At 39.3% G+C, this 12,246-nt stretch overlaps 1 protein-coding gene and 1 long non-coding RNA gene across 2 annotated transcripts in view; one reads left to right on the top strand and one right to left on the bottom strand.

Moving 5' to 3' along the window:
- Positions 1-12,246, top strand: part of LOC129764427 (neuroligin-1-like) — a 615,422-nt gene that overhangs the window by 64,494 nt on the left and 538,682 nt on the right. The gene's annotated exons all lie outside the window — the stretch shown is intronic.
- Positions 5,330-5,959, bottom strand: LOC129764428 (uncharacterized). Its single transcript, XR_008741146.1, has 3 exons — positions 5,924-5,959; positions 5,471-5,807; positions 5,330-5,397 (listed from the first exon to the last, which is right to left on the bottom strand). It is a non-coding gene; the product is annotated as an uncharacterized LOC129764428 (long non-coding RNA).

The following is a 12,246-nucleotide window of genomic DNA, read 5'->3' as shown; positions in this document are numbered from 1 at the left end:
TTATTTATGAAATTTCGACGTATTCGCAAATGATATCCAAAATGATAAACAAAGATTGCGTAGTCCTACGTCCTAAGCGGTCCGCTCTCGGATACAACCCCTCGATTTTTTTTTCGGATCAATGTTCAGCACGTGAAAAATAGATTAGATTTCAGTATTCGTCCGAATTCGTCGATGTTTATTCTGTTTACATTAGTTGTTGTTATTGTTGGTAGCCCATTTACACAAGGGGCACGTTTTCTACACGGTCATTGAATATTCAGCGAATAAAAATGAACAACTCTATCCTGCAGCTAACATCCCGAACAATAACTAACTTGGTGCTCCAAAAACATGTTTCGAACATAATCCTCGAGAAATTAAGTAGAGATAATTGATGAAACTCCAATTTTCAGAGGCTATCATTTCCGCTGCTGTAGCGGTAACATATTTGAACACATCAACAGTACACCAGTTTCTTTTCCTTTTGTTCAAAAGGATTGCCTCCGGACCCTCTTTCGCAGGAGGGATATTTTCCCACCAAAACTGCGCAACAACTTCGCTAAATTATTCCAGCAAATTTATTCACCAAACTGAGCGTGCTAATTAGTACGTATACACACATTTAAATATTCGGTACCACAGTGAAGAATGCGAAACAAAAAAAATCATAAGTAACATAACTCCCAGCGCTTATCTCGGCACGTTCCTCGATTTCGCAGTGTAAAATCTCCACACGCACGAGAAACTGAGCGTAGAAAGTTCGCACCTTTCCAAAGCCTGTTTGAGAAATAACTCACGGGATGCCTTTGGGAGGCCTTGTGGGAGCGCTGGAATTGCGGACATCTAACATCTTTTTGCGAAAGTTTATCCCCCCTCCCCCCACAGGCTAGCAGCCGCCAACCCTTGTTCCGTCAAAAACAAACAGCGCAGTCACGGATGGATAATTTATTTAAATTTACTGCTGCTCGAGTTTGCACATCTAATTTGTTGCCGCTAAATGAGCAACGGAAGCTCCGAAGTGTGCCGCCGCTACCACACGGATGGAAACTTTCGCCGCTGTCGCTGCCAGGGAAAACTTTGCTCCGGCTCAAAGAACCATTAATTCAATCGACGTAGCGATACGTTTACCCTTCAGGAACCGGTTCTCCGGTATTGTTCCGAAAGTACGACACGCATGCATGCCGACGTACATTTCATCCCCCCGAAAATGTTTGTTATTTTTTCTCCCTTTAACGCAGAACGAAAATTATTGCCCTAATTGCGCCGTAACCTCGCCGTAATTCGCAGCTTCCCGGCTATCATGTTTCGCGTAATGAGCCGGCACTTATCTCAATTCCATCCGGCGTGCAAGCTGTCGTTTTGCTAACACGGTTCCGCTCACGGAAGCCATGCAGTTAGTTTAAATCGCTGACAACGGGGAGCGCAAAGCGGAGGAAAAGTTTGTACTCAATGTTGATTACTTGGAATTGCACAGAGAGAAGCAAACAACAGAATTGATACGGATTGTTTGGCTTTTTGGATAATTGCGGCTTTCTGGAAAACTTGTGTTGATTTAACTCGAAACAGATATAGCAGACTTTTGGATCCGCAGGTTGAAGCATTTCTAATGTACTGGTAATAATGCGTATGCTTGTGTAGTATTTTTTGACTTGTTTTTGGGCGACATGAGAATATCCGTCTGAAGGTGGTGCGTTAAGTGCGATTAAATCGTTCACCAGAATCTGGATTAGGGATTGCATTACCGTGCCAAAATTTCAATAACTGGTTATTCGGTAATGAAAATTTCTTTACCGGTAAAACCGGTAAATTACCGGTGAAAAAAATACTTTGAAATAAACCATTTTTTTGAAGAAACGACTTTTATTAATAATGATTAGTTTACAAGAAAACATTTTTCAAGTTTTTGCTACTTAGTAGCTACTTTGCTACTACTTAGGGACATAAATAATGTTAATTTTGTCGTTTTCTGATCTTATCGATTTTTTCGAGTACAAAAAATCGATCCAAAAAATCGAAATGGAAAAGATCAATCTTCTATAAATCGATCCAAGATGGCCCAATCCTAGTCCCGATCACGAGCAGAATGATTATTCATACACGCGAACAAATCTGCCTATACAAAACGTTTATCCTTTCCTTCAGGGCTCCAAGGAGCTGCTTCGAAATTTCTGATGGTTGCTCCGATAGCTGTTCTAACATAAATTTCAATCCGACGTCAGGTTTATAAATGGTGCAGCTCTTCCGCCATAGCAATTCAACAGCGATGAGAACTGGTTCGAGGGCATCAACTAATTCCTTTATCGCTGTCTGTTCTGCATCGCTGAAGCTTATCCTGTGTCTCGTCTTTAGATGGAGCAGTTCTGAAGCTGAAGCTCGGAGGTCCTAGAATCGGCGCAACACTACCAGTTGTGTTTTCTCGATCTTATTTTGATTCTCGAGTAATATTTCGATGCGGCATAAAAGCAAATATTATTGTAAAAATTAAATTACCGAAATTACCGGTTATTGATTGTAAAATTACCGGTAATTCGGTAATGAAAAATGTCACATATTATCGGTAAAACCGGTTAATAATCCCTAATCTGAATACAAACTTGGAAGCAATTTTTTTAAACCCCTATAAAGAAAATATGTCGAAATGTTATTTTTTTATTGACTAATAAAGTGTAGTAATAAATGTAGATTTATTCTTTCAGTTTTTCAAATTATTACTGATGTTAAGCTCCTTCACCTACCACCAAACATGCCAAAACCTTTCGAGCTACGGGAACATAATTTCCATCAAGTATGAGATGTGTCATTCGCAGTTCTTTTCGCAAACACCAAGTGGGATCCGTATTGTTCGTATTCGGATGACGAGTCCCATTACTTCATTTGTGACCATAAAAGGGTACAGATCACACGTCACATACACCAACCAAACTCAGACATGTCGTCACTGCAACCAGGAGGTACACTTTGGAGTCAGCTGTTCGGAGAACCGCGCAAAACTTTCACTACAAAACAAATCATCGCTATACTCCAGAGTGCTGGCGCAAACGGGAAGCTCGGACAGGCCTGGGGAGCGACCAGCATCCATACCATCACCAGAACCTTCACTAGTAACACAATCATCATCACAATCACAATCTTCGTCGCAGATCCAACCGTCAATACAATCGCAAACCGCAACACAAAACCTCAAACGACCGGCCTCACCGCATGATGCAGAACTCAGAGAAAAAGCAGTAAAGACCTCATCCACCGACGTAGGAGAGCCTACTGTTGAAGTAGCACCGGATAAAACAACGAAGGGATACGATGGAGTGAGCACCATGAGTGACCGCTCACACATCACACCGACCAACAGCAGATCAAACTACCTCGACAGAAAATCAGAAAAAACAATGGAGATATCGGATGACGAGTCTTCGGGACAAGATTGCGTGCGAGTTCGACGTCATACGAGCAGAGCTGCATCAATGTTACTGAAAACTGACGAGCCACGTTAGTCACTTCCTACTGACAAAAATATTGGTCAAATGGTGACTGACGGAGTACGATGCAACACTATGCATGTTACTGAGCTTCGTCAATACGTTTTGACCGACCGAGTAAAATTGGTGATCATCCTCCTCATACAATAATATTGGGAGATTTCAACTCGGTCACTGATTACAATGATGCGACAGGTCTTTCAAACATGAGCCCAATGTTGAAAAGACTGTGCGATAGCATAAGTCTTAAGGATATATGGAAACATTTCAATCAGCATATTGAGTATGCTTTCGTTCAAGGTAGGTCAATGTCTCGAATTGACATAATATATGTTAAGCCCCAGTATGCCTCCAAAATGTACGATACTGCAGGCTAGAATCAAACTGTTTCAGGGATCACAGATCTGTTATTTCCCGGATAGTCCTCCCATTACGTACTCAAACAATCGAGCGCCCTTTCTGGAAGCTAAACAATCATCCACTGACCGAGCAAAATTTAACGGAGCTGCGAGAAAGGTGGAATTTTTGGTCCCGCCAAAAACGAAATTACAATTTGTGGGTTGACTGGTGGTCTTTATATTCAAAAAGGAAAATAGCTTCTTTTTTTCGTTGGAAAAACTCAATCTGTGTAAAAGATTCAACAACACAATGGGTTTTTATCACTTTTGTCTGAACCAAAGATATGAACAACATAAGAACCGCGACCACTGAAATCAACAAAACTTTCCTGGGAGGGGAAGACATTTCAATCTTCCAAATTGCGGACCGAGTTAACCGACAACGAGATACAACTATCGCATCCCTAGATATCAATGGTCAGCGGACTACGGACAAGGAAGGAATATAGACCGTTCCAGAAAGTATTGGAAATGACTCTAACATGCGTATTTTACGTTTTATGAAGAAACATTATTCAGCAAATATGTTCTCTATTATCTCTAGATACAAAAAAATAATAACAAAACCTTCATTTGATTAATCATATCCAAGATGGCGAACTTTTCCTCGTACGTGCGCCATAACCCACTCTACTTTGTTGTGTCGAATCGGTCCCAGAAAATGGTGTCGACAACGGTACCGATGTCGTGCCATTCTGCAATGATTTTGTCCACCTATCCGTCGTAATTGACAACCAATTTCGTGCCAACACTGTGCCAATCTGGCACCGTGTCGACCGAAACTGCTCGACCTTTATTATGGCTCTGTTTGCTTCCTAGGAAAATAAAAGAAAAAGCAAAAACACCAACCATGGATGGAAATGATTTATTTCATTGTATAAAACTACATTATACATAACATTTAGTTGTATAATATCTTTGAAATTTAACATCATAAAATACGTTACCACATTCCATTAGTCTCAGCATATCGATCCGTGATATCCTCTCTAATTGGATGCTGGTCATTATAAAAAATATCATTTTGCTATCCTAATTATAAATCGTTACTAAAAATCACCTAATCTGCCCTGTTCGCTTATTTCGGTTTCGGAATACTTTTTAAAAATTTCCCAATGATACAACCTGCTTAGCATACCAAAAAAGACTCTCCTGTATTTAAGTGAATGTGCTGACGAATTGCCATTGAAAAAAGTATTTCAATTTTTTTCAAAGGAACAAAATATTGATCCATTGAATATATTACCTACTAACACAATACGACAACGTAATAATCCTTCGCGGTCCTGAATGGAGTTCCCAATGAATTTCCATATCCAAGAACTATGTTTTGAAGGAACCTCGGATAAAATAAAAAACCAAAATCCGGCAACCAGTCACCAGTCAAAGGCTTATGTTCACTAATGCCATTAAAAGATGCTAGAATTTACTTTGTTTTAACCTCACACGTTATCTGCATACCGTTGGATATATTGGAGTGGCGTCGATTTTGCTCCTCAAGACACTTCACAACATCATCGAAACACTCACGTAATACGGCACTGAAACGTTTCAAATCTGTATCAATAATAGAATACAATTTAGTTGCTGCATATTTTCCGGATTTTTATGTACCTGTTATTGTTCCGGTATTTTCTCGTTATATCACCATGTTAACGCATAATTTTACGACTGCACTCAGTCTGCGAATAGTATTCTCGAGCATCTAAAAATCGGTTATATTGATTTTTTGATGCCTCTCAGCAAATATTCGCGTCTACCGCTGCTGCGTCTTCATAGATCTTTTTTCTCCAAAACCGAAATGTTCGACTTGTGGAAACCCTTCATGGCCAGGTTAGCCGTGGCTCATTCTTATCGGAAAAGATGTGTGTGGTGCTGCTGTTGTTCATTGCTTTCTGCACGACAAATGCTCACTGCATTATGTGGGCGATGCACTCCGCCATCAAGAAAACTTGTAAAAATGAAACAAAACACTTGTTGTTAGTTACCATTACCTTCAGAATGTAGATATGTTCTAGACCAACATGAGAAAATCTGGCTTGACACATAAATTAAAACTGTTCTTACCTGCGAAATATGCTTATCAATTCTTTCTCTGTTTTGTTTCGAATGACAGTTTAGAGAAAAAGCAATCGTTGCAGTGCTGCCGTTTTGCTCGAACATGTAATCGCGTACAATTATAGCTAGAACTGAAGGCAGAGTGGACTGCGGGGGGCAAGGCGAAGTTCGGTTCCAGCACTTTTCACTGTTTCGGTCGACATGGTGCTGATAACCGCTCGAAAATAAATTAGAGCGGGAAGCTTTTGCACAGATGAGTTTCCGACGCTTGCGACTGCTTTCTTCCAGTCTTTTTGAAACTGAGTCACTGTAGTCGATGGCTTAACATATTTCCTGAGGTACGCCTTCACTAGAGCCCAAAAAGTTTCAATTGGGCGTATTTCCGGGCAATTTGGAGGACTCATGTGCTTCGGAACAATATTGACCTCATTATCTTCAAACCACTGCAGCGTAGCTTTGGCGTAGTGGCAGGATGCCAAATCTGGCCAAAAAACTACTGGATCCTTGTGTTGACGGATCAGAGGCAGCAATCTTTTTTTTTGCAAACACTCTTCGATGTATATTTGTGTATTCAAAGTAGCAGTTGTGACGAAAGGTTGGGAAAATTTACCACACTGACATATTGCTTGCCACACCATGGCTTTTTTACCGAATTTTTCGGTATAAATCGATGTTTCCGTTTCCTCAAGACTTTTCCCTTCCTTTACCGTATAAAACTGCGGTCCCGGCAAAGTTTTGTAGTCCAGTTTTACATAGGTTTCATCATCCATTATAATGCAGATTTTATTCTTGCTCAGGATACTGTCGTACAACTTTCTGGCCCTTGGTTTCACTGATGCGGCTTGTTGTGAACTTCTCTTTGGCTTCCGTTGCTTCCGGTATGTCTTTAGGCCAAGTCTTCCCTTAGCACGCACAACATTTGAAGTAGATGTTCCCACTTTTTTTGCTACGTTGTGTACCGATGCCGAAGGTTTGGTAGTAAATACTTCTTGTATCTTTTTGTCGAGTTTTGGGCATACTGGACCACGTTTCCGGCCAGTTTTCGGCAGATCCAGAAAGGAATTCTCCTCACCATACTTACGGATCGCAGTTCGAACAGCTTTAACGCTTACGCCTTCCTGTTTCGCCAGTTTTCTCAGGGACAATCCAGGAACTGTAATCCATTTGTGCACAATTTTTTTACGATGTTCTGCGGAAAGTCCTCGCATTTTGAAAGGATGTTGTACAATCTTCGATTAATAGGTCACTGGATTACGGTTATACTAAATATAAAGAACACGTGATATGAACAATACGGATACGACTAACGATTTATTATCGATTAACATTAAACAAGAACTTGGCAAAATACGTCTGATCGATGAGAGGGTTTTATTGGAACTGATCTAAATCAACTGAGTGCGTGCCCTAATCATCTGAGCCGGGCCTTACTGTAGAAAACTACTGCTACTACTATTCCTTATCATAGTAGATAGTTTAAGTGAGAATGAGTTCCTCTGCTCTCGCCATCATTAGTAAAGCTGATGATCGGTGCAGAGTGGGTTCGGTGGTAGAAAGCTTTCCTAATATTATACAGATGTGATAAAAATCGACTGTGTTTGCACCAAAATGAAGCAGAGAGTGTAAACAATCGGACGTATCCAAACACGGTTACAGAAAACTATTTACAATTGAACGGCAGCGTTCTTCCAGTGTGCCCATACTGTCTGGAACGGTCTATAAGTCGATATGTACAGCGACATTATCAAAACCTTTTCGTCGAACAGGACATTGAAGCGGATAACCGCTTCAGTCCAAGACGATCGCTAGAAGAAAATGATGAGGAGAACAGTCGACTCATGGATGACCTGACACATGATGAAGTTTTTGCGGCTATAAAAGGTTCGGCTGCAAACAAATCCCCGGGCAAGGACGGTCTTTCAAAGGAATTTTACCAGAAATGCTGGGAGATAATCAAACAACAGTTTCTGCTGGTGCTGAACGAGATCAAGAACGGGCGTGTAACAGAATATCTGCAGGACGGTGTGATTGTGTTGGTTCGAAAAAAAGGAGTGAGGAATGGTATAAACTCTCTTCGGCCAATAACATTGTTGAACGTAGACTACAAAATATTCAGCAGAGTGATGAAGCAAAGGGCTGAAAAAATATCAACGGCGGATTTTTCTTCTCATCAAAAATGTAGCAATGGAAGTCACACAACTTTTGAAACCACGTGTGTAATTAGAGATCATATTGCACTTTCTAAACAAGAACAAACGGGTGGAATCTTAATTGCATGCGATCTCAGTAATGCGTACGACCGCGTCAGTCACACATATCTGTTATCGAGCATGAGAAGAATGGGTTTCAATACACGTTTTGTGAGTCGGCTGACGAGTCTCTCAGTACGCGCTCAACATATTCACATAAAACGATCGGTTAGACAAGGTGATCCATTAAGCATGCTGTTGTTTGTACTGTACCTGCAGCCTCTACTAGACAACTTGGCCGACATATGCAACGATCCTGGAATGCATAGTTGCGTATGCAGACGACATAACAATTATAGTCCGAAGTCCTGAGAAAATTCAATGAATTTTGCAGTGTTTTGAACAATTTGGATTGACAGCAGAGGCGAAGCTGAACATGGAGAAGACCGTTGCTATGGTGATCGGTGTTCAGCTTCCTGCATGGACAGGAATGATAAAAAAAGGACATCATCAAGATACTTCGTATGGGGTCTCCGTAGCCACATTGGTTGCGCGTTCGCTTAGTAAGCGATCGATCGTGAGTTCAAAACTCCGGGCCCTCATTGACCATCTCTGTGTTGTTACAGAATAGCTACGTCCACGCAACAATCATCAGTGATGGAGATCGATCCACGGTCGATCCACGGTAAGATCGATTCATCCATACAACTGCTCTGCTCTGCAAGAAACATCGGGCTGCTGTTCTATAAATAACTCAACAATGATCAATCAACTGTCTCCGCTGCCCGGTGGTCCAACTGGATAATGGAAGAACAGAAAGAATAATCTTACGCCTAAATGGCTACTGTGTGAATGTACCATATGTAATGGTATAGAAGGAATACTGGCGAATGACAACTGTGTAATGTGCTAATTATAGATATGATAACCATGTGACATGTACACGATTAAAAAATTCGGTTCTGTTACATCCAAAATGCTAATGAGCCTTAAATAAATAAATGGGATAAAAAAAAGATACTTGGTGGTCTTTTAAAGAACAGCTTAAAGGATACAGTCGCACAAAACTGGGAAGCCGTGTATCGTAGTGTGAACGGCCTTCTACACTTAAATCGTCCACGTATAGTGAACACAAAACAGAGGCTTCTCAATACATTTATATGCTTCAAGTTATGGTACTTATCCTCAATTCTCCCAATGCCAAATAAATACGTAGCTTTGTTCATAAAGCAAATTGGGTTCTTTCTGTGGAATGGTGTGCCCGCACAAAGAGTCAAACTGATTGATATTATTCGGCCAAATACGAAAGTAGGATTGGGTTTACATTCGATTGTACTCAAAACGAAAGCCCTGTTAGTAAATCGTTATCTTAGAACATTGAAAGAGGGACCATCTCTAGACTACTATATGCAACTTCCTCAAACATCTTCAGACCTTATCCACATCAAAACTATTAAGGCTGCTCTTCAAGAAACCCCTGATAATATACAGCAAGAACCGAAGGCAAATATTATTTATCATCATTTCCTTAATCAGCTGCCAGCGGTTGGAGTCACTTACACTAGAAATTGGAAGCTGATATGGAAGGATATAAACAACAAAGAGTTATCTTCAAGAGAGTACAAATGAATATAAAACTGTAAATAAATCACTTTCCAAAAAAAAAAAATAGAAAGACGTGCATTTTCTATGTTTGCTCAGTATCGGAGCCTCAAATAAACATGTGTCAATGTGTGTGAATGGAGTCGCCTGTACACTGTAAGGGTGGGTTTAGACTAGTGATATATTCATGTGAAGAAATATGATCAGATTTATAGAAATCGCATCAACCGTTTACACTAGCGTGAACTTCTATAATGAATATATTCATATTTTCGGTGAATTTTTTCACCTGAAGTAGAACTGCATCCAACTTTAGTGATTTCTCACCAGTGAGAAATTCACAAGCGTTTACATATGCTTAATTTATTCAAGTTATATATACCTCGAATAAGTGTATCATATTTATTCTCACCCGTTTACACCTATTTTCAGGTGAATAAATCCATCTATAGCTATAGATCTCCCTAGTGTAAGCTCGCCATAAGTCAATCTTTCTTTGTCGGGCCGTTCATCTACTTTGAATATGATTTGCGTTGAAACGTTTAGCACGTTGAGCCCAGCGTCGGTCTGTAGGGGCCAAAATATGCCAAAAAATACTATAAAATACTATAAAAATAATCGTATTATGGTCATACGTTCTCTGACATTGTACATAATCAGTTTGTTTAAGATCGGAACATAATTGAATATGTGTGCGATGAAATGAAAGAAAAAATCAAATTCGCTAATATACCTAAGTGAAATGATAATGCTAATTACCTTTTTTTGAAATCGTTTATTTTTACAGGCTCAGTTACATAAGTTTAAAGGAACCAAACACCATAACTGTATTGTTACAAGTATATATAAACATTTTTCCTTAATTCTAATGTTAATAAAGTAGAAAACCGATTACTCGCGGTCTACTCGTGTTTGGAGGAGTGACCTATTTTCTTCAGGAAATGGAATGGATATAATGTCGATCACCAAACCGAATTACTTTGTATCTTATTCCAACATGCTTCTCATTTTGAAGAATTCAAAAAGAAAAAAAAAATATAGAAGGTTGTGTCGAAGACACGACCGAATTGTTGACGTAGGACTATGCTATTATTTTTGGTCACTTCCCCTCTTTATAAATTCGGATTTTACTTTAGAATCAACATTTTAAAAAATAACGGTTTTATATAGTAATGCTTCGAAATCCGGACGCTTAAGCGCTTACGAATATAACTTCAACTACTTAAAAATATTGACATATCATACCATGAAAAACTAGCTTTCCTATACAATTAGGAGGCCTTCATCTATGTTATGGATCACATAATTCCACAAACTCATGTTAGGGTAGAAGTACCTATCATCGCAATAGTACCAATTATGGTAATACGAGTGAGTTTTTTGTTAGTTTAGAAAGCATATCTTATTTTTAAAGGCTCTAATACGATTTTTAAACATCAGAAATCTCTTCTTTGTCGATTCTGGTACTTGATTCCTTGCGAAACATTGTTCTTACGTTGAAAAATTTAGTTTGAAAATATTGTGTCCCATTGATGCTTGGTTCTTAGCATTTTGCTAAGGAATATGCGGTCAAAATATAGAGATTTTTATGCTGTGAAGTGGTTATTTTGACGCAAACACAGTGTAGACGCATACATTACAACCTTCTTGATGTTGTGATTCAACCAATTTATACGATTTCATCGAATTAAATAAGTATTTTTGTATTACCATGATTGGTACAATTTAACATCTACTTGCCAATTATCGCAATATCGAAAGCTGCCTTGTTCCTTTTCTGGTTGTACGAAATCCCTTTTCTGGTTGTACTGGTTGCTATGCTATTATGGTTGTCACTCACGTTTTCACGCTGTGCAATTGTATATTATAGGGCGCTTTTGAACGCCCAATAGTGTAGTGAAATAGCACTTTGTGTGTTAGACCGAGGCATATTTGTTTGGTCCAGTCTGTTGAAAATTAAATCTTAGGTGAATATGTTACTACCCTTTGTTCAGTTCCTGAAGGGAAGCGGAAACTGTATCACAATTTCTTTGTGACTAGCATTTTACAACCGGGAAGCACATAACAACAGTCTAATCTAGAGAAGAAACGGATATTCGGTATCCTGCCTATCCGGTCAATATTTAGTTTCCAGCCGGATACCGGATATTAGAAAAAAAAAACTATAATTTCTCATTAACAAAAAATAAATCATAACCGTAACTTATAATGCTTGTCAATTGTTTTTTTATTTGGTCGGTGTTAAGTCGGAAGGGACCAAGTAGCAAAACTGAAAATGTCGAGTTATTGATTGCATAAAGTTAAGCATTTTGTAAGCTACATACCACATTAATCAGATTTGGAAAATCACGCGAACACCAGGAATAACGTATCGAAATTGTTTCGAATGTTCAATGAAAACCCCTTGTGACACCAAACTTCAATCTCGTTTTTCTCGAAATCATAAAAATGTCACATGGTCCGGTCAGACTTAACACCGAACATTTGTAGTTAATGTACCCAGTTAAGTGTACCCTCTCTTAGATTATCATCCCGGAAGTT

This window comes from Toxorhynchites rutilus, chromosome 2 (genome assembly GCF_029784135.1).
Source record: "Toxorhynchites rutilus septentrionalis strain SRP chromosome 2, ASM2978413v1, whole genome shotgun sequence".
NCBI lineage: Eukaryota > Metazoa > Arthropoda > Insecta > Diptera > Culicidae > Toxorhynchites > Toxorhynchites rutilus.
This window is presented reverse-complemented; position numbering and strand designations above follow the sequence as displayed.